At 43.2% G+C, this 23,494-nt stretch overlaps 1 protein-coding gene and 1 non-coding gene across 4 annotated transcripts in view; both read right to left on the bottom strand.

The window, feature by feature from the left end:
• Nucleotides 1–23,494, bottom strand: part of CTNND2 (catenin delta 2) — a 1,041,823-nt gene that overhangs the window by 76,252 nt on the left and 942,077 nt on the right. The gene's annotated exons all lie outside the window — the stretch shown is intronic.
• LOC125114053 (U6 spliceosomal RNA) lies at nucleotides 15,087–15,191 on the bottom strand. Its single transcript, XR_007131681.1, has one exon. It is a non-coding gene; the product is annotated as a U6 spliceosomal RNA (small nuclear RNA).

The following is a 23,494-nucleotide window of genomic DNA, read 5'->3' as shown; positions in this document are numbered from 1 at the left end:
AATTTGGGGTTCATTATTATAACCCCTAAATAATGTCAAATTATTTTAATAAAAATTGTTTGTGTTTTAGATATTTCTCCAAATTCCCTAACTTGTGAAAACATTCCTCCTATGAACTATAAAAATATCTTGGGGAGTTCCTGTTGTGGCGCAGTGGAAACTAATCCAACTAGCATCCATGAGGTTGTGGGTTTGATCCTTGGTCTCTCTCAGTGGTTCAGGGATCTGATGTTGCAATGGCTGTGACATAGGCCGGCAGCTGTAGCTCCACTTCGATCCCTAGCCTGGGAACTTCTGTATGCCATGGGTACGGCCCTAAAAAGCAAAAAACAAAACAAAACTTGGACTATACATCATTGCCTATTTCTTTATTAACTAACCACAGTGGACATTTCATATGACATTATTGGCATTACTAACATATCCAGAATTCCAATTTATACTTCTTTATAATATATTGTAGTTCATAGGCTTTATGCTGTGTGTGTACAATGAAAACTTAAAGGATTTATACCTTGATGAGCTTAAAACTTTAGTGAGGGTATTTGTGCGCCATACTACAAAAAAGTCAACAGCTATTACAAATTATATGAATTATCCACAAGGTGATAGATAGAAAAAAGTTAAGGCATGAAGCTAAAGAATAAAAAGAGATGAGCTAGATATAAAGACAGAAGATAAAAAATGGGCCTCAAGGACCAAAACCAGACCAAAGTTTATTTCCACTAATTCCACTTAGTCAAAATAACTAAATATTAGACCTGAGCCCAGTAATGACACATTTATTACAAGCAACACTTAATACTGCAAAATTCTAGGAAATGAAGAAAAAGCTAGACAGTCTTTGGGTAGTTTCTTTATTGTAATGGGATTTCACTAGTAGCAAAGGGGGAAGATACGGTGGATGGAAGAGATTGTAAGAAAGATTAAAAAAGGAAGAAAAATATTAGACGTGGAGTTTCCATGGATCAGTTGCCCTAAAGCCCAGCAAAGTGGCTGGTGTTTGAGTAGTCTTCTTATCCAAACTGCTGCTGTTTTTAAAAACTTAAGTATGCATTCAGCTCAGTAAGGGGATCAAGGCTGTCTGAGAGTAACCTGCACACATTAACAATGAACAGCAGCCTCTGTTCTGCAGGAACCTGATTGTCCTGGCTGCCTGCTCTCACAGCAGTGAGGTTTGGTGATGGGAGAGCCATTCCCTTAATAAGGACGATTTCTTAGCAGTGTCAGCTTCCAGAAGGGACACTGCAAATTTTGTCCTGGCACTGTCGAGCTGATTCATCATGATCTAAAATGATCACCCATTGGAGTTCCCATTGTGGCTCAGTAATAACGAACCTGACTAGTATCCACGAGGATGCAGGTTCGATCCCTGTTCCCACTCAGTGAGTTAAGGATCTGGCGTTGCCACGAGCTGTGGTGTAGGTCACAGACATGGCTTGCATCTAGCCTTGCTGTGGCTGTGGTGTAGGCCAGCAGCTGCAGCTTCAATTAGACCCCTAGCCTGGAAACTTCCATATGCTGCACCTGCAGCTCTGGGAAAAAAAAAAAAAAGTGGAAAATACAATGATTACCCCAGAGCCCACACTTGGGTCTACAAATATCTTAATTATTATGATTCAATGACTATGGTCAGCACCGTCAAAATAAACCAAAACAATCTACATACCTAAGCCAAGCATCAACCAAAAACAACTAGGAGTTGTCATATCACAGAAAAACGTTCTACATATGTCTTATAATTCAGTATGAACAGTCTCTAATACCTTATTTTCAAAGTCAATAGAAATTTCAAGACTGTATGGGCTGTCAGCTTATGTGAAGGCGTGAAGATTCAGTGGCGCTAGTTTGGCCTGACATAGTTCCATGAATTACCTGGAGGTTTCGAAGCAACTACTCTTCCAGTGACAAACTGCAAAAGGAAGTGAGAGATGCATAGGAACTGGAATAAATAGTCATGGTCAAAGAAGGGCCACCATGACCTGGGAAACAACCATCCGGAGGTTCTGCTCATTTTCAAGGATGCTGGGCCAGGGCAATGCTGGAGAGGAATTCAGAACTTCAGGGCTGTGACCTCCTCAGTCACAGCTGGTGATGCTTGGGGTATCAGACATCTATTTCTATCAGAAATTAATTTTCTCATTCTTGAGGCCAGAAGTCTAAACTCAAGGTGTTGGTAGGGCCACCTTCTGGTGGCTCCTGGCTGTACTGACTTGTGGATGCATGATGCCAATCTCCCCCTCCATCTTCACAGGGCCATCTCCACATATCATTGGATTTAGGGCCCTTGTGGGTAATCAGAATGAGCTCATCCCAAGATCCTTAATCACACTGGCCAAGACTCATTCCAGATAAGGTCCCAATCACAGGTCCCAGGGGTTTGAGTGCAGACAGACACCTGGGGGCCACCATTTCACTCACTTTGCCCTCCTTCCCTTCTCCTCACCCTTTGCTTTTCTTAAAGGATATTCCTTTCTCCTTTCTGTCCTCTCTTCTTTCCTTCCTTCTTTAGTTGGAGACTCAGGACTATCATCCTTGCTGGTTCTAACCAGAAAAATGAAGTGGCCGATGCCCATTCTGCAGTGAAAGGCAGAGTGGCTGTTTGCTGGGCAGCCCATAGGGCTATGGGGGGTGAAATGGGGTGAAAATGAAAATGCTGCTGTTTACAGGTGGAACTCCCCTCCCCCCACTCGTATGTCAAAGTTCTGGGTCCCATTACTTTAGATTGTGGCCTTATTTGGAAACAGAGTCACTGTAGTTGTCAATATTTAAGATGAGGTTATACCGGTTATACCCTAATCTAGTATAATTGGTGTCCTATAAAATGAGAAATTTGGAGACAGACACACGTACACAGGGAGGAGACCACGGAAAGATGAAGCCAGAGATCAAGGTGACTCTTCTATAAGCCAAAGCACACCAAAGCTGGCCAAACAAATACCAGGCACTAGGGGAGGGGAGAGGCATGGACCAGACTCTCCTGCACAGCCTCAGAAGGAACCAGCCCCGCCAACACCTTCTAGCCTCCAGAACCCAGAGACAATAAATACCCATTATGCAATTCACCCAGCTTGTGACACTTCGTCACAGCAGCCATAGCAAACAAATGTACCAGGGACTTTCGGGTTTAGGCCCATGGTTAGAGCAGCTCCTCTGAGGGGACCATAAATAACAGTTAGCTATCTTTCATTTTACTTGACAAATATCCACGACCCCATGTAATGTCATTCCCACCTTCAGCACCCTTGAAAATTTCCTTGAATGACTTTCCTGCCTTGCAGGTCTATAAGGTTAGCATTTGGGACAAAAGAAGCAAAATCAAATAAACATTACTTAAAAATGATGTTGGTTCAGCCCATGACACCAGCTGTGATTGACACTGGCTTCTGCTTGGTCCTAATCTGTTAGAAGGAAACCTCTTGCTGTGCTCCCCAGAGTCAAAAGCACACAGACTGGGCTCATGATGCAAAGTCAAGTTCATGACAATTTCTCTAGAGGGTCCTGGGCTGTCTGTATCTGCAGATAATCTCCAGCATAACTATGCATGGAAAAGCAAGTTTAAAATTCTGTCCTAAGTTACTCCTGAGTCTCCTCATGAATTTCTGGTTCATTAGACAGATTTCATTATGACAACATCTCTGTGGAGAAGGTTGTGGTTCTCAGGGAAGGGAGAGATTGCACAGAATCTCCAGCATGGAAATGAAAGATGACTTGCACACACAGCTCTGTGTGCTACAGAGGAGGGGAAACTGTCAGTGCACACCTCCACCTGTTCAGGAAGGTGATACTGTAATGGGCAGGACCCTAGAGGGCAGTCCCAGCACAGACCCCTCCCCCAGAACCTCTGCTATAGCTGTCTCTGAAGTACCCAGATAAGGCTATTTCCTACACATTTCCTGAGTTTTTCAGATGCTAAAACCACTACCAAAGGGAAGAAATTAACTACTTGATGGTCAGGAGAACATAGCTCCCAGAGCTACTGGTGCCTAAGAGTTGATAATGTTTACCCCTGTGACTCTGCCCTGTGACCTAACTACCAGCCAATCAGAGAATGGGATGCTCCTTCTCACCTGGCCTTTAAAATCGCTCTGCTGAAACCCTTTGGGGAGTGTGGGGTTTAGGGGCCATGAGCCCCTCACCCAGGTCTCTGTGCTTGGGCCTGCAATAGATCTTTCTCTGTTCCAAACTCCTATGTTTTGGTTTGGCTTCACTGTGCATCAGGCACATGAGCTTGTGTTTGGTAACAAAGTCACCAGTTATGAAGTAACACAGTTTACCACCAATAGAAATGACCAAAAAGAAAGGTTTTTTGTTTTTTTCTACGTAAAAGGCATTATGCTGGGTCCTGGGTTTACAAGACCATTATCTACCAAGGGTTTCTTGTCTACCCAAGGGAGGGACAGAATACGTGTAGATTTAGGTGTATGAAGAATTTGGGAAGCATACTTCAAGACAGTGATTTGTTCATTGGGAAGTCAACAAAAATAGAAAAATCGATCTATCTCATTGTTCGATACTATAGGTCTAAATACACCTTAATAAATGCAAATCAATCATATTTTCATCCCAGCAGAATTAAACCTGGGGGCACGTACCAAGTGATGCCAGAAAGATGTTACCAGAATATGGGTTCTTGTTCACGCAGTCAAATAATGAACTCCGCAAACACACAGGCAGCAAGCAAGCAAAGTCTTTATTAAAGGAAAGCAAATAGCTACCAGGGCTGCTGCGATGGGGGGGAAGAGTCTCCCCCCTCTATTGTCCTATAGGGGGTTTTATCCCTTTAAGATGGGGGGGTACCAACGTGAGGTCCAGAAAGATGTGGTTTTCTTGCCCTGGCCTTGCCCAGTTACCTGTATCAGTCCTTGTCCTGTAGGGGTTTCAGGGGTGGAAGTGTCCCATAAGATTTATGATTTCTGTGTCCTTCTCTTTCCTTAGACTGAGTCACCCTTCCTCTCATTCCTTTTCTATCAGTTGAGGAGTGGGTTAGAGATTAAGGTCCTTGTGGGAGAAGGCACATTTCCTATAGTAAACAAGGCCTGTGGGGAATTACTCTCTGGAGGCCTTAAGCCACAAATGTTAATCAATACCCATATCAAAGAATGCATCAAAGCCCATGCTCCTACACTGACTACCTGAGTTAGTATTCTGCCTCACCAGTGTGTGTCATGCCTGCCACAGCCCTGGAAGCTCCTCACTTTGCAGATAAAACACAAGCTGTCTGGGTCAGTCCAACAGGATCCCTGCAGGCCTCGGAAGCCTCTCTCCTCCCACCAGGCAGCCCTGCTTGTAATTTTGTGACTATTGCCCAGGAGCTGGGGCACTGGGGTGTAACTCCTGTCGTTCTTGCTTCCTGCTTTGCCCCTTTGTCTGGTTCATGCTGACTTGTGCAGGCTCGACTCAGGGGTCACATCCTTTAGGAGGCTGCTCTTATACACCCTCCTCTCAGAGCTGCTTTGGCTCCCCCTCCCTCAATCCAGGCCCACCTGTAGCAAAACATGAGGGTCTTCTCACTGCTGTAACCTTCCTGAGGCAAGTGATAGGGTGCCTGCCATCTGAGATCTGGTACCTGGGACAGGCCTGGATCAAGGCAGGCATTCCACGAATGCAGCACACTGCACCACACGATGCAGCATTCAACCTCTCCGTCTAAACAGCAGCCATGAACAAACAAAGCAGACCTCCCCATGCCCACCCCAAACTCCACCAATGCAAACACCCATCAGGCATCCCAAGATAATACTTAAAACTGAGGCAAAAGCTATTCCCCAAGTGAAGGGACTTGCTTTCAGAGATTCGAATGATCTCAAATGTTAGTCCTAAATTTGTTTTATTTTTAGTATAAAAATCTTGCATGTGTGTATTTTTCAGCAGTGCATTTAGTTGCCTGGGAAACGGAAAGGGTCTATGCAGAGTGAGAGAAGTGGTTTGAAGAGAACTGGCCACAGATGCACTTCTGGACTGTTCTCTATTGGTGCAATCACCTGTCCTATGCATACCCATCATACATGCTCGAGCTGCTGGACCTCCCCACCCCACACAGCCCCCTCGGTGAGCCCACAGGGAGAGGAAGGTGTGCTGACACAAGCATGGATGGCAGGGCACAGTGCCCTCATTTTCAGGGGCCACCCCTGTGCTATTTCCCACTGATGTCACCAGGCACCAAGAGAGCTTTGATGGGTTTCCTAGTTTGTGGTGGTTTTTGGAATGAGCAGAAAAGGACAGGATTTAATAATGCTGTTGGGGGGAGATGGATTTTTCAGGTTTCCAGGGCCTTTCTTGGGAACTGTCTATATTGAATTTGGAGCCAGTTTCCTGAGTTTGGGCACTACTGATATTGGGGGCAGGACCATGTTTTGCTGTGGGGGGCTGTCCTGCATGCTATCCCTGTCAGCACTATCCCTGGCCTTTACACACTAGACCCACTAAACCAAGAAAAAAGTGTCTCCAGACTTGGCCAAAGATCCCCTGGGGGCAAAACTATACCTCGTTCAGAGCCACTGCTCTAGAGATTCATGGTGAGAAGAGACGGGGTCTTCCTCATCTTGGGCTCAAAATATCACAGATTGAGTGCCTTAGACATAGATATTTGTTTCTCACAGAACTGAGGGTGGTCAGTCCAAGATCAAGGTGCTGGTGGACGGGGTTCCTGGTGATCCAGGCTTGTAGATGGCATCCTCTCTGTGTGCCCACATGGCCTTCCCTGATGCATGTGGTTCCTCTTATTATAAAGGCACGAATCCATCAGCAGGGCCCCACCCTCACGACTTCATCCAAACAGAGGCATCTCCCAAAGGCCCCACTTGTGAGTACCATTACACTGGGGATGAGGGCTCCCCTGCAAGGATTCTGGGGACACAAACATTCACTTTGTAACACCAGGTGACTGTGTTATGTTCACCTTATAACTACTTGAAACCAGTCAAAGTTAAGTCACATTCTGAAAGTCATGGGACAGTTGTTATCAAGTTGCTGATGGGAAGGTTCTTTCTGCTGACTCCCATACTTGTCGCTTTGCCTCAGTAACCTCAGAAACCCCTGGAACTTCATGCCTCAGGGGCTTTGTGTGATTAGAGGGGCAGACGGGGGATGCAATTGAGTGTAACTGACATAACACAAATTGCTTGTCAAATTTCCTCTCTCACTTGTCTACAGAGTGTAATATAAGAAAAATAAATGTCTAAATATGTACTGGCATGGGTGGTGTACTTTCAACCTGACAAATGAAAACATAAGAGGAGTCGAATGTGTTATGATAACTCCCTTGCTCTGCCAGCAATAAGGAAATAGCCCCTCCCCAAGGAGAGCCCAGGGAGTTATACCACTCCTAAGGTAAATGCACTGAAGATGTCTGTGGCCATCCCTTATCTACAAGCCTTCCTGAAATTTCTTCAAGTCTGCAAACACTCTCCATTTTCCAGACACCCAACCCAGTCCCTTGCACACAGTATGTGTTCAATACATAACTGGTTTCAATACCAACTGTGCAAAAGTAGCACAAAGAGTGCTTTTTCCTTAAGCAGGAATTATCTCACCATTTCTCTCTCCTGGTAGTTAGTAATTTCACTTAAATATTAAATTTGTAAGCCACAAGCTATTCACCTTCTTTGTGAAAATAGACTGTTTCTCCTGTGTGATTACAGACTATAGTTAACAAATAATAATGGAGCTATTTCTAGTGCCAGGCTCGTAGTAGGGCCCAGCAAATGTTCAATGAAAGAATCTCATGAGTTCAGTAAAGCACCTCTTCAATAATCTCTTCTTAGCAATTTGTTTTTTTAAAAAATGGTTTAGACAAAAGAATTCTGTATGTGTTACTAGCCTGGAGAGTTTTGACTGAATGCCCTTTTTTCCTTCCCTCTCTTCCAGTCTCTGATGTCGTTCTTTTTCTTTCAAGCCATATATTTCTTTCCTCTTTCTCCACCCAGGTCTGCTGGTCCCTAGGCTTTTAGACCAAGAATTCATGAACACTTCTTTGCAAGAAACACACTCAGGGTTGTCCACCAACTCAGGTCCCAATAGAAAATAGATCCAAGGAGACAACAAATTACATTAAATCTACCTCATGGAGAACCAAAACCCCTTGCCCCCAACTCCCCATCATTCCTTTCTGCACGCACACAGCTTAGACAAGGAGGATCCAAGGCTGACTGTCTCTGTGAATATCACTTAATTTATCTCCCTGTCCTTGTGAACAGTGCTTACTCCTCCAGGAAATTCTTGCCCAGGCAAATGACTCAACTGTTCAATATGGAAACTTTAGGAAAGACTCATGAAGTCTTCCATGGAAAACATCAACAAATGGTTTGTGCCCTGGGGTCCTTGAGTTCCAGTTTCTACCAATCTTGAACTACAGCAAATCCCAGCACTGCAAGACCAGCCTCAAAACAAATTTCAATGAAATATGACATCACCTCATCCCCCTGAGACACTGACAAAGCTTTGCTGAGTGGCACTGTCCCTCAATGAGATGGACAATAAATTCAGCCTTGTTTTAGTGACAGGTTGTTCTGATGAGATTGGGGAGCCTGCATGGGACCCCATGAAGGACCACTTTTTTTCTCAAGAGAAATTCAAGTGGCAAAGGGCATTTAAGGTAACAAGACTTTTTATTTATTTATTTATTCATTTATTTTTTGCTTTTTAAGGTTGCACTCATGGCACATGGAGGTTCCCAGGCTAGGGGTCCAATCTGAGCTACAGCTGCTGCCAGCCTACGCCACAGCCGCAGCAACACAGGATCTGAGCCACGTCTGCGACCTACACCACAGCTCACAGCAATGCCAGATCCTTAACCCGCTGTGCCACGAGCGAGGCCAGGGATTGAACCCGAAACCTCATGTTTCCTAGTCGGATTCTTTTCCGCTGCACCACAATTGGAAACTCTGGTAACAAGACTTTTTAAAACAATTTTTTAAAACTGAGGCAAAACTGACACATAACATTGTGTAAGTTTAAAGTATACAAGTTTGATATGTTTATATTGCAATATGATTGCCACTGTAGTGTTAGCTGTTACCTCTATCCCGTTACCTAATTATCATTTACTTCAGTGTTGGGAGGCTTTCAAATCATTTTATATCTTTATTGACAAATTATTACAACTCAGATATGAGGAGAAGATGTTTAACTGACAGCTAATCTGATACTTTTTGGTGTCTTGCCTGGTAGGACAAATGACCCTATAAGATTTAGTCCTATTCAAATTGTAAATGGTTCATTTAAATACGATTGTTTCTATAAGAAAAACTTCTGACCTTCTTCCCTGTCTTCCCCAGGGTGTCTGGAGTGACTTTACTGTATTGTCCCGTGTGAGGGTGGCTCCCCCCTCACCTCGCCTACCCTGCTGAAACCTGCAGTTGGTGGCTTGTGTGCCATCTTTTCCCCTCAGGTAATACTCTCTCTACCATCCCCCCCTGGCTGTCCTGGCCTAAACTCTTAGCTCCTTGGCATGTTGTTCCAGTCACATCCTCTTCTGTAGCATCTCTGCTTCTAACTCTGAAAAATCCATTGGCAGGCTTGCCAGCTCTCAACTTGGCGTCCACACTGCATGAGAGGCAGAAGGAACATTTCTCTTACAGTTGCTTTAGGACGTAACGAGCCTTTTGTCCTTGGCCTTCATTAGATATGCTATAGAAAATTCTTGTGTAGCACTTTAAGTTGGTATATTTTCATGACTAACGTGTTATTTTTGGTCTGTGCCTATAATGCTTTTCCCCCATGAGTTGACTTATTTCTTCTTCTTTAGAATAAACACAACGTGAATAGGGCAACAGCTAGTTTAATTTGAGATTTAACCAGTCTCTTTTAATGGCATGAGTGAATGTATTCTATTTTTTGTAAGTTTCAAAGAGAAATTAGACTAGGAACAGGATGATAAACATGATTGGCTGTAAGCTTCCTGCCAGGCCAACTGAATCTCAGATGACTAATCAATCTGGTCTCACTTGAAGCTTAAACTCAAGGTGGTTTTCTTTTTTCCTAATAATTTCTTTCCAGGCTTTGATGTTTTTGTGAGTGGAGGCAAGCTTATCAGAGAAGTTTCAGAGGAAAAAGAAAAAAAAAAAAAGCTCAAATGGTGCCATGAGTGAAATAGAGGAATTTCAATGTCTGCAGGAAGAGACAGCAGACATTGCTGTACCTTGGTAAAAGGTACAGCAGGTTGAAGGAATTTACCTACACTGGATAATGCACTCAAATCCTTCCTGAAAATCCTCATCTCAAAGGATTTGCCTAAAAATGTACTTTTTACCTGAGATATTTCATGGCTGACTGGAGAGTGAGATGGCCCTTTTTGGTGTACCACCTAGACAGTGCAGGGACAGTGGCATATCAAAGAGAGACATGGACAGAATCCCTTGGAGGATGTACTGGGTCCCAAAACATATTCGATCTGCTACTTTGCATTCATGTGTCTGAATTTGTTTCATTTTCTATTTTTCTTTTGTCTTTTTACTGCTTTACCTGTGGCATATGGAAGTTCCCAGGCTAGAGGTTGAACTGGAGCTCCAGCTGAGACCTACACCACAGCTACAGCCACACAGGATCCGATCCACATCCACGACCCTACACTGCAGCTCATGGCAATGCCAGATCCTTAACCCACTGAGCAAGGCCAGGGATCAAACCCACATCCTCATGGATACTAGTCAGGCTCTTAACCTGCTGAGCCACAACAGAAACTCCTCATATGTCTGAATTTGTTTCAGGCAAGCTTGCTTTGGTAATTAAAGTCTAGAGTTTGCAGTTTTTTTTTTCCTCTTTAAATTAAGGAATAACAAAACAGACTCTTTTTATCAAACTCTGCACATGTGCAGGCAAATATAATTATAGGTACTTGGGATTCCAGCTACTTGTGTCATTTGCTGATAGCTCCTTATTGCCAGCGCTTCCCCTCATTGTTCCATTATCTACCAGTGGACTTCTTAAAGACGAGAGATACTAAGGCCCATTAGAAAGTCTTCATGACAAGAGTATGTTTTTTATTTGGAAAAAATTTTAAGCATCTGCATAAAAAAGATTTGTGCCCGCAGTAAAACGAAAAATGAGCTTTGGAGAAAAGGCTTCATTGCAATAGGCCTGAGATAACTTTAAGCATACTGAAAGTTTTTAGTCTCTTTCTCTCAGAACAGACACTAAAAACATACAGAAAGTTTTTAGTCTCTTTCTCCCTCTTCGCCTGGGAGTCTCCACTGAGCATAAACAAGACCTGAACCAGAAGGAGTACTAGTTAGAACCAGGACTGCTGCTATTGCCCTGAGGCATAAGACTATTAACAGTGGTTAACTCAGGGCCTACCCCAAGTTTGGTTCTAAGCACCCTGTAAACCTTCGTTTATTTCTCATGACTGTCCTATGATGTCAACACTCTTATTATCTCCATTTCAAACACTGAGTCAAAGGTGCTGAGAAGGAAAGTAACTGGCCCAAGCAATTCAAGCTAGAAAATGCACAACACTTATCACTGTCAGAAATAAAAGGTCAGCAAGGAGAAAAGATACTGAAAGGAACACAGAGATACCAAGGGCACGAAACACACTGCCTCTGACCTTCATCAGGGTTTCCCTGCCAACGCCCCTCATGGTTCCAGCCCATGTGAATCAACTTCATAACTCGTCCCATTTCTCACCTCCCATCCCACGAATCACATCTCCCTCCTGCCTTCCCTTGAAAAGAGAACTTTCCCTTGGACTGGCACTGCTGTAAGTGAAGTCCGGAAAAGTTGAAGCCTTGCTAAATAATAGACACAATTCTGTTTTTCTGGATGACTCAGGGGCTTTGTGCAGGGCACTATTTATTTTTCTGTGTTAGAATAATATTCTCACCAAGAGCTGTTTGCCCTTCACTAAGTGGTCCCAGTTAGTTCTATATTTTTGTGTATAGAAAAAGTAACTACATTTTCATCATATAATATTGCCCGTTTATTACTTTTTTTTTTTTTTTTTGGTTTTTAGGGCCTCACCCACAGCATATGGAAGTTATATGCTAGTTACAGGCTAGGAATCAAATTGGAGCTGCAGCTGCTGGCCTACACCACAGCCACAGCAAAGGAGGATTCGAACCGCATCTGTGGCCTACACCACAGCTCAGGGCAATGCTAGATCTCTGAACCACTGAGGATGAAACCCCACCCTTATGGATACTAGTCAGATTCATTTCCACTGGGCCACAACAGGAACTCTCTGGTTTATTACTTTTAATGTACTCTCCCATGTTAAACAGTAGACTGAGAGCTTCAACATGGTTTTGGAGGACAATGCATGGGCTTCATGACAGCTATCTGCCTGGCTGATGCTTTAACAACGGGAAGGGTCAGACTTTCTACCTGTCATGTGAATGCTTGTTTGCAAGACCTAAATCATCTCTTTTACACCATAGGTTGGACTGGGGAATGGACAAAGGAAAAATGTCTGAGAAAATAGGGTTAAGGACCTAGGGACTGTAGCCATAAGTAGGACTTCCTAAACAAAAACTTCTGAGATTTTAAAGGGACTCAAAAGAGTGACATAAAGATTACTTTAAAGTGGAGACATCTGAGATACAGCAGATGTAGCAAGAAGCCTTTTCTGAGCTCCCTTTATCAGACTAAAGGCACAGCCTTCTGAGAAGGAAGATGCCATAAATCCTTTCTCTGGGGAGCTTCCAGCCAAGGAGACTGACCATTAGCACAGCGATGAGAAATTGCATAAATAAATTATAGACGCTGCCATACCCTCCATCTGTTTCTCCTAGAAGCCCTATCTTCCCCCTCCTTTCCACTATTAAGCTGGTATACGAGCTATTACTCTTGGCTGTTCAGTGAATTACTAAGATTACTGAGTATCTCACATGCATGGGAATAAACTTTGTCTTTTCTCCTGTTACTCTATAGTCAATTGATTTGCACTCCTGCTCGTCGCCCCTGACCACTAAGACCTGAGTTGGTAGGAAAAAAAGGTTTCCTCCCTAACCTGAAGCCAGGAGCTAGATGTGCTGGGGCATGCACCACCCAAGGGAGCCAGCGCTGGGCTATTTTAGAGGTTGGCTGTGCGGGGTGGTTCTGTACTGAGTGGTCTCTGGCTTTACCAAAAGAAAACGCATGAAAGGAAGAGCAAAGATTAGAGAGACTGAACTGCCACTGGCCTACACTTGAGACTGTTGTTTGTTTGTTGTTTGTTTGTGTCTTTTTAGGGCTGTACCCACGGCATATGGAGGTTCCCAGGCTATGGGTCCAATTGGAGCTGTAGTCACCAGCCTATGCCAAAACCACAGCAACACTGGATCTGAGCCACGTCTGCAACCTATACCACAGCTCACGGCAATGCCGGATCCTTAACCCGCTGAGTGAGGCCAGGGGACTAAACCTACATCCTCATGGATACTAGTCAGGTTTGTTAACCACTGAGCCATGACCAGGAACTCTGAGACTGTTTTGAATGGAGATGTGTGACAGGACCAAGACAGGACTGGGTGTGGGATGTCTGTGTATGTCATAGACAGGGGAGATCAACCTGCAACACCAAGTGGGGTTTGAGCTTGTTTCCTGGCTCCTAAGGTCACAGACCACATGGTGGCCTGGGTTCTTAGGTATATCAGCTTCTGAGGATTGAGTCCCCCCTAGTGACCCTGGGCCCTGGAGGTAGGGGGGAATGTCTCCCACCTTGAGGCCTTTGCTGGGTACATTCTGGAATCAAAATTAGGTTTTTGAGCAACAGATTTTATTTCTGAGAATAAGTCCTTCACATCTCCATACCATTAGTGAATCTACCTTTGAGAATGTAAATAAACACCGTTGCTGAATCACAGCACCTAGTGTGACCCTTTGAATGTGGTAATCATGCAGTTAATGCTCGCTGAGTTAACTTAATTATATGAGAGAAATAGTGACAGATGAGGGAGTTCCTGTTGTGGCACAGTGGAAACGAATCCAACTAGTAATCATGAGGTTGCGGGTTTGATCCCTGGCCTCGCTCAGTGGGTTAAGTATCTGTTGTTGCTGTGAGCTGTGGTGTATGTTGCAGATGCGGCTCGGATCCTGCGTTGCTGTGGCTGTGGTGCAGACTGGCAGCTGTAGCTCCGATTTGACCCCAAGCCTGGGAACCTCCATATACCACGGGTGTGGCCTTAAAAAAGCAAAAAAAAAAAAAAAAAAGAAAAAAGAAATATTGACAGGTGAGATGGAGAATAAATAAATTTAAAGGAATCTGGGGACATTTTTGGTTTAGTCCTATATTTAGTGTGTTAAGAGAACCTGATATAGTTCATATAACTTATTTCAAATTAATGATGTTTCCCCTCCAAGTTGCTTATGTATTTTTTTCAAAGTCCCTAATTGTTTCACCTTTTTTTTTTTTTACAATTTTTTGGTTTTTTTGCTGCACCTGTGGCACATGGAAGCTCCCAGGCCACACCACAGCACTGACAACACTGGATATTTCACCTACTGAACCATCAGGGAACTCCTACACTTTGTTTAATAAGACCCATATGTTGCATTTGGTCAGTTTGTCTCAGTTTGTCTTCTTTTTTTCTTTAAGTTTTCTTAAAAACTGAAGTATAGTTGATTTATAGTATCGTTAGTTTCAGGTTACAGCAAAATGATTGTTATACATATATATGTGTATATATATATGCTTAAATCTACATTCTTTTTATTTTTAAATTATTTTTCTTTTTATGGCCATATATATCTGTGGTATATAGGAGTTCCAGGGCTAGGGGTTTAATCAGAACTGCAGTTGAGGCCTATGACACAGCCATGGGAACACCAGATCCAAGCCACATCTGTGACCCATGCCATAGTTTGTGGCAACACCAGATCCTTAACCCACTGAGCGAGGCCAGGGATTGAACCCACATCCTCTCAGAGACACTGTTGGGTCCTCCACTCACCCAGCCACAACAGGACTCCTAAATCTATACTCTCTATTTCAACTCTTTTCCATTATAGGTTATTATAAGATATTGAATATAGTTCCCTGTGCTACGGAGTAAATCCTGTTTTTTTACCTATTTTATGTATGGAAGCATATATCTGCTAAACCCAATTTATATTCCCAATTTATGCCTCCCACTTTCTACTTTGGTAACCATAAGTTTGTTTTCTTTAAAAATACAGAACATTTCCCAAATTGCATGTTATCCTTGCTCAGGGACCTGCTAATCTTCTCTGTATCCTTCCAATTTTAGTATATGTGCTGCTGAAGCGGGCACTGCTTATGTTTTTGTTTTTGTTTTTTGCTTTTTAAGGCCGCCCCCTAGGCATATGGAGGTTCCCCGGCTAGGAGTCCAGTCAGAGCTACAGCTCCCAGCCTACACCACAGCTGCAGATTCAAGCCATGTCTATGACCTACACCACAGCTCATGGCAACGCAAGATCCTTAACCCACCGAGCAAGGCCAGAGATGGAACCCTCATCCTCATGGATGCTAGTCGGGTTCATTAACCGTTGAGCCATGACAGGAACTCCTGCTTATGTATTTTAAGTTCATGGGCTCACTGAACAATCTTAGCGGCACTTGACTTGTGTCTTGTGAAGGTGCTAATACTCTTTGTAAATAATAATTTAGAGTTCAGTAAGAAAGGGCCCAGCAACAGTGAAAAGGGCAGTATGTGTTCATAAGAGGAAGTGGTTGACCCAATGGATGTTAACTCAGTACAGTGTATATGATGCTCCCCCTTGACTGGTATCTGAATTGCCTGTGATGCTCTGTAGATTCAGAGATGCTCAGGCTCCAGGCCAGAGACTCAGACTTAGGAGGTTTGGGGTCAAGTCAGAATATGTGACTTTCCAAATATTTCCGAAGGTGATTCTATGTTGAGCCTTTTTCACTTAATCACTGTGTGGGGCATCCTTGCTTGTGCTATATTGCTGTGACATGTGTCTATTTATATAACTCTGTCTATCCCTTAATCTGCATTGTGGAAAAAATATATGCCTTCACCAACACCCTCCCTCCAACCCATGTCTTGAAGTAGAGGGCAGCTGTCCCAGGAAGCAATCGAAACCAAAAAACAGCCTCATTCATGGAGCATCTAGGAAACAAGACACTTACAGGAAGAATATTGATTGTTTAATGGGGTGGGTTGTATGGATCATCAATATTACAGAGTTGGGTCTTCATTATGAGCAAACAAATGTGTGAATTCTGTTGGGAATTTGAAAGCAGAATCACCATGGTTTTCCACTTCGCCTGAGTCACGTGTTTCTAAAAATGGCTTGGGACAAAAATCACATTGCTTACAAAAACTCTGGTGGCATACAAAGATCTAGTTATATATAAGATTAAGAAAGTCATTCACCCACAGTCATTTAAAATTCAAATGAATGACAAAAAGTGTTCAATTTATGAGAAAAAGTATCACAAAATTCTGTTTCCAGTATCTATATATACACCTGTATCTCTATATCTGTCTATCATCCATCTATCTATCTATCTATCTATCTATCTATCTATCTATCTATCTATCTATCTATCTATCTATCTATCTCTAAATATAATTGGAATTTAGTTGAGCCTTACTTAGGACTGCAAAAGGAGGAAGCAAAATATTTTTTTCCTGCAAAATAAGGCAAGCTTGACTACAAGGTGTCTCTAATGGTCCTCTATCAATTAGATTTATATCTCCTGGAAGCATTTCCCTCACTGCAGGCTATTTCTGCTTCTAAATATTTGACCAAGTCTCCTGCCAAGACCTGTACACAGATGAAAAATGGAAGATAAGTTCACTACCAGACCATTTGTATGAGTGGTGTCAAGGGGAGGTAGCTGCCCCTGCTGTGTTTATAAATGTACTAGCAAAGAAGCCTCTCCATTCATTTTCATTATAATATATTCCACAGACAAATAACTTGGCAGTACACATATAGAACCCTAAAATAATTTCTGCCACATGGAAAACTGAACAAGACAGAATGAGTAGGTATGCTGTCCTGTTCACGGGGATTCATCAATTCTCAGAAACACTATAATAAGGGATGACTACACACACATAAATTGCTTGACAGGCGAAAATTTTAGTAGTAAGATGTGACCATGCAGAATTATAACCTTAGGAAGTAAAAATGATACCCAATGAGGGAGTCTAGACCAGTGGATGGAAATCCACACTGCTCATCAATCTCAACTGATGAACCCTCTGTGCCATATTTTTCCCTGGGGTGGATCAACAGGCGTGATGCCTCCATGGTAGTATCTGCATAAACTGCTGTTTGTTGTACTTAAATGAGTAAGACAAACTTAAAAGTACTCCAAAATACGACCTACAGATAATTCTAAAATTATTGGAACATATATGATCTTACAGTTTTCAGTAGCACTCACAAAAGAGACACCCTTATCTCTTCTCTCCTTTATTTAAAGAGAAAAAAAATAAAATTATGTAAGAAACCCATCTTTGGTTAATGAGCCCCGAAATGCTTGTCTGTTGGTGGTTAGGAACTTTATTTTCAGATTAGGTTTCCTGTAGCTGTTTCTGTATTTAGAGAATTAAAATCTTTCTTTTTTTCTACTGATGATGCACCTATGAATATATCAGTCCTGAGCATCAAATTTATTTTTCCCATTTTCTACTGGGCATTTCCCCTTCTGTATCTAACAGACATTTCACACTTTCAGCCCCAAACCAAACTCCTGATTCTGTGTCCTGTGTCCTCTGTCCTTTTTCTACTTACAGTGTTTTGCAGTCCATCTATCATCAAGTCCTGCTGGCTCCACCTTCAAAATACTTTCCCACTTCCTCTGCTACAGCCCTGGACCAGCACAGCATGAACTCCTCCCCACGCTCCTGAAATCAAACCTTCACCTCCTTTTTTTTTTTTAATTCTTATTAAAACTTTATTCATTAAAAAATACATTGTTAGTCTTGCATATTATTTCTAAGACTTCAGTAGGCTTCTTGGTAGCTCCAATGCGGGCACTTGTCCTACAACAATTAAAAATGAATCTCATCTCCAAACACACCCACTGCCAAACGCTCTGGGGAATACCTGCACACCTGATCTCTGTTACTTCCCAGGATCCTGCAACTAGGAGCAGCCTGTGCAGCACCTCCTATGTGGGCTAAGTGAGACGGGTTGCTTCATGCAAGGTCTACAGGTGGCTGAGGCAAACCACCACAGTTATCACTGGCTCCAGAGATGGTCTTCACCTTCTTGCTTTGCCTATAGTCTAGTCTCCAACCAGCAACCAGAGAATATCGTATATCCCATCACGCTCTCTCCAGCCGAAATCTTCAGATTCCTTCTCTAGGCTTCTAAGGCTTCTCTCATTCACCATCACCATCTCCCATGACTCTTGCTTCATTTACCAGCTGCAAAACATTGACCTTCTCACCATTTTAGGCACATGTCGAGCTCCCTCCTATAGCAGGGTTTTTACTTTGCTGATCCTTTTTTTTTTTTTTTTTCCCAGAAAGCTCTTTCTCCAGATGGCTTAACATCTTGCTCTTGTCCATCACTCAGGATTTTCTTGAGGGTCACCTCATAGAGAGACCTTTCCTGAACACCCATTCGACATCTTCCTCCCCTTGTTACTCTTGAATACTTTAAACTACTTTATTTACATCCAAAGTAGAAAGTGAATATTGTCTGCTCCCTTGGAAACTGTTTCCTTCATTGGATCATATGTTCTAGGAGGCAGAAACGTTGATGCTCTAAGGGGATTAGCACATGGTAGGCACACAATAAATATTGGTCAAAGGAATGACTGAATGAATGAAGAGATAATTCAGTCTACATTTTTGAAGTCAACAGACAAGGAGAGAACTATGCTAACCCCTTGAAATAGCCAGCTACTTCTTAGTACAGTATCTTGACAATAGTATTAAATCATCACATTAGACATTTATGGTAAGAGAACTGAGTTGTGGAGCTTCTAGTCTCAAAGCCGGACTTCTTTTTATTTAATTAGTCCCCAGGAAGTTTCAAATACTCTACTCATTGTCTCAATAATGATACTTTCTATGTAGATAAGAAGTTATGATCGAGCATAAAATTCACACTGTAGTCTTAATTAGCTTCAAATGTAATCCTTAAATCTTGCCTGGTGTTTCTCACCATGCAGTTTGCTGCTTTTCTCTAGGTGGTAAAGCTCCCCCTGGGGAACCGCAGCTCAAAAATGGTGAGTGTGGAAACAGCTTTTGAAAACACAGCTAATCCATCAGAGAAGCATATTCTTCTAACATCAATCCTTGGCCATGTGGGAGTAAGAGGAAGGTCATATCTAGAGTTCAGGGAGGGTTGGGCTAGCCTGGGGAAGTGGGCTCCAGGTAACTGGGCTCTGTGTGTGCTGGGACCTCATGAAGACCCTCTGAGAGAACGCAGGGTTTGGGGTTTTCAGAGAGTCTGTTTTCAGATTCTCAGCTTTCCTATGCACTCTTACAACAAAACTGATCTGCTTGAAAACCCATCTGAGTACATGCTCACAGCCTCCCTTATCTCTCCGTATAAAACCCAGTAGATTCCCTCCTACTTCTGAATGGCCAACCTTCTCTGAGTCCAAACTGAGGGTTTTGCACAATGTTAGCATCTGGGTTGAGAAATAAACAACTCTAATGGTGGAAAGCTCATTTTTTTTTCCCCAGTGAGTAGTTTCCAGTTCTTTACCTTCTCCAACAATGAAGGAGAAGCTATTCAGGTTGTCCTTGGATAGATAAATAAAAGCAGCTTCTGGTGATGGATCCCAATGAGATTTTGAAACAAAAGTCATAAGAGTTGAGAGAATCAAGTGATATTGCTGTAAAAAAAGAATTTTTATTCCCTTCAGCTTATTATAGGTGAGTCATGTTTCTCAGTATTTAAATCTGTAAAACATACACAAACATGAGAACAGAATGATCCTGTTCAAGTAATAAGTGGTATTTATTTTTTAATATTTTAATTGATTGGCACAAAAGGACTCATCCATATAATGGACTCATTTCATTTTTTAATTATTTTCATAGTTGTACAACAATCATCACAACCTAATTTTAGAACATTTCCATCTCAAATCCCCAGTAAGGGACTCATTTCAAATGTAATTTTACTTTTTATATTTTAAAATTTTAATCAACATGTATGATATAAATGTTTTTATCAATTGTTTCCTAGTAATAACTATAGTAATAACACATAAGACAAATTTCACTTAAAACCTAATACTATAAGAAATGTTTTATTTATTTATTTATTTATTTATTTTCTTTTTATGGCCACACCTGAAGCATATGGAAGTTCCTGGACCAGGGGTCGAATTGGAGCTGCAGCTACTGGCCTATGCCATAGCCATGGCAATACCAGATCTGAGCCATAGCTGTAACCTATGCTGCAGCTTACGGCAATGCTGGATGCTTAACCGATCCTCATGGAGGCTATGTTGGGTTTTTAACCCACTGACCCACAATGGGAACTCCAGAAATACTTTTAAAATGCATTTTAGAGATGATGGTGGAAGAGTAGGGGGACACGCTCACCCTCTCCCACAAACACAACAAAAAAAGCACATCTACAGGATAAATGACTTGCACAGAACAGCAAGCAATCGCTGGCAGAAGAACCTAAACTCCAATAACGGCAAGAAGTTCGTGACATTACTAGGTAAAACAAGAGAAAAGAGGAGAGTGAGAGAAGGTGAATCCGAGCTGGTCAGGCGCTCCCGAAAGGGAACTGAGGAGGAGAAAGGGATCCCGCACCCTGGAAAGTCACCTACTCGGTGGAAAGATCAAACGAACCAGAGGAATCTCCAGATGCAGAGAAGAGTGTAGCAGTAAGTTGGAGTTCTGAAAAGCAGATCGAGAACCAAACGGACCATCTGAACTACGGCACAGTCACCAAAAATTGAGACACCTGGGTGGGGCTGGGCACCGAGTCCTCGGCTCCGGAGGTTAGTCCCCGGGAAAGGGCTGGCAGGGCGGGGTGGAGCGGAGAATGCTTGGGAAGTCTAGAAACCGGTCTGTCAAGTTTGACGGGGCAGAGACTTCCTGGGAGACTAGAAAACAAAGCTGTCGCAGAGGAAGGGAGCAATACTCTAGGGGCAGGGAAGTGGAAAGCCGCATCAGAGAGAACCTGGGAGAAGAGCCTGGTCTGCGCCCATGCTGGGAGGAGAGAGAATAAGGGGTGGGTCCCCATAGAATACTCCCCATGCCACAGCAAGCTTACAGGCCCGCTAGCTAGCAGAAAGCTGTGCTTCCCAGTGCATCCCCTCCCCCCACCCCCGTCACCCCCTAAGCACTCACTGGACCTGGGGCTGGCCTCAACAATTGCCATCTGGGAGGGCTGGCCTCAACAATTGCCTGAAGCCTACCACTGCAGGGGCTGTCCATGCACAGGTCTGCTTGCCCTTTGGAGGGGCTACACACCCGCAGAGCAACACCAAACACCACCAGCCCCCGAGAAAAGGCCTGCAGCCCAGAAAAGCTAGAACAAGCCTGGCCGGACCGTGAAAAGATCTGCCTAATTCTCGGACAGTCTTTCTGAGTTGGGCTGCCCTGGAGAAGCGCCTCTTGGGTTTTCAGCTGCCCAGCTAGCTGCTCAAGCCCTCGGGGGGAGCCGCACTCCTGTGGAACAGCTGCAAAGGACTGCCAGCTCTCTGCAGGACCCCCTGAAGCCCAGAAAAGCTACAACAAGCTTGGCCAGGCCATGAAAAGATCTGCCTACATTCTCAGACAGTCCTTCTGAATCGGGCTGCCCTAGGGAAGAGCCTCTTGGGTTCTCAGTGACCCAGGTAGCTGCTCCAGCCCCCAGGGGGTGCTGCATTCCTGAGGAACAGCTGCCCAATGCCAACAACCCCCTGCTAGAACCCCACAGCCTAAAAACACCAGAGCAAGCTCTGCCTGACCGAGTGAAATCTGCTCCCATCCTGCTGTGGACCTCCCAGTCCTGTCTGCCCTCAGGAAGTCCTCCTTTGCTTCAAAGAAACACTGTTAGCCCCATCAACACTCCAGAAATGCCATGCTGCCTCAAAAAAGACTGACCAGCAATGCCAGCTCTCAGGAAACATTCCACGGCAGTGACAAGGCAAACACTCCCCGGTCACGGAGACTACAACTCCCCCAGGAAAAAGAAAACAACAAGCAAGATGAAGAAGCTGAGAAACCACCCCCAGTCAAACCAACAGGAGAACTCACCTAAAACAGTCAACAATGAAACAGATCTCTGCAGTCTGACAGACTTGGAGTTCAAAAGAGAAATTGTGAAAATACTGAAGGAATTAAGAGAAGATATGAACAGTAATGCAGACACCCTCAGAAAGGAACTAGAAAATATAAGGAGGAGCCAAGAAAAACCAGAACATTCATTTGCAGAGATACAAAGAGAACTACGGGCAGTAAAAACCAGAATGAATAATGCAGAAGTACGAATCAGTGATATGAAGATAGAATAATGGAAATCACCCAATCTGGTCAGCAGACTGAAAACACAGAAAAGCAATATAAGAGACCTATGGGATAATATAAAGCGGGCCAATCTACGCATAATAGGAACTCCAGAAGGAGTAGAAAAAGATAAGGGCGTGTTGCTGTGGCTCTGGCGTAGGCCGGTGGCTACAGCTCCGATTCAACCCCTAGCCTGGGAATCTCCATATGCCACGGGAGCGGCCCAAGAAATAGCAACAACAAGAACAGACAAAAGACAAAAAGACAAAAAAAAAAAAAAGATAAGGGGATGGAAAATATATTTGAAAAAATTATCGATGGAAACTTCCCAAATCTAAAGGATACTGGGTTCAAGATACTAGAAGCACAGAGGGCCCCAAACAAATTGAACCCAAATAGACCCACAGCAAGACACATCATAATAAAAATGGCAAAAGATAGTGATAAAGAGAGGATCCTAAAGGCAGCAAGAGAAAAGCAGAATGTTACCTACAAGGGAACCCCCATAAGATTATCAGCTGATTTCTCTACAGAAACACTACAGGCCAGGAGGGAATGGCAAGAGATATTTAAAATGCTAAAAGGAAAAAATATGCAACCTAGAATACCCTATCCAGCAAGAATATCATTTAAAATAGAAGGTGAAATAAAATTTTTTTTCCAACAAACAAAAACTTAAAGAATACAGCAATACAAAACCCAGGCTAAAAGAAATACTGAAAGGGCTTCTCTAAACCAAAAAGAAAGGAAGGAAAGGGAAGAAAAAAGAAAAAGAAAAAAAGAAGAAGAGGAAGAACTAGGACTGAGGAAACCGCAATCAGAGAGCAGTCACTCAAATAAGCCAGCATACAGATTTAATCATGAACATGCTTCAAACAAAATAAAATTAAAAAGAAAAAAAGAGTCATCAAAACCATAAAATGTGGGCAAGGGATGTTAGGAAATAAATAGACCCTTTTTGTTTGTTTGTACGTTTCTCTTCTTTTATTTTATTTATTTTTTTTTTTTGCTATTTCTTGGGCCACTCCCACGGCATATGGAGGTTCCCAGACTAGGGGTTGAATCGGAGCTGTAGCCGCCGGCCGACGCCAGAGCCACAGCAACTCCAGATCCGAGCCGTGTCTGGAAGCTACACCACAGCTCATGGCAACGCCGGATCG

Source organism: Phacochoerus africanus, chromosome 1, assembly GCF_016906955.1.
Source record: "Phacochoerus africanus isolate WHEZ1 chromosome 1, ROS_Pafr_v1, whole genome shotgun sequence".
Classification (NCBI taxonomy): domain Eukaryota; kingdom Metazoa; phylum Chordata; class Mammalia; order Artiodactyla; family Suidae; genus Phacochoerus; species Phacochoerus africanus.
The sequence above is the reverse complement of the archived record's forward strand: the minus strand, read 5'-3'. Positions and strand labels throughout refer to the sequence as shown.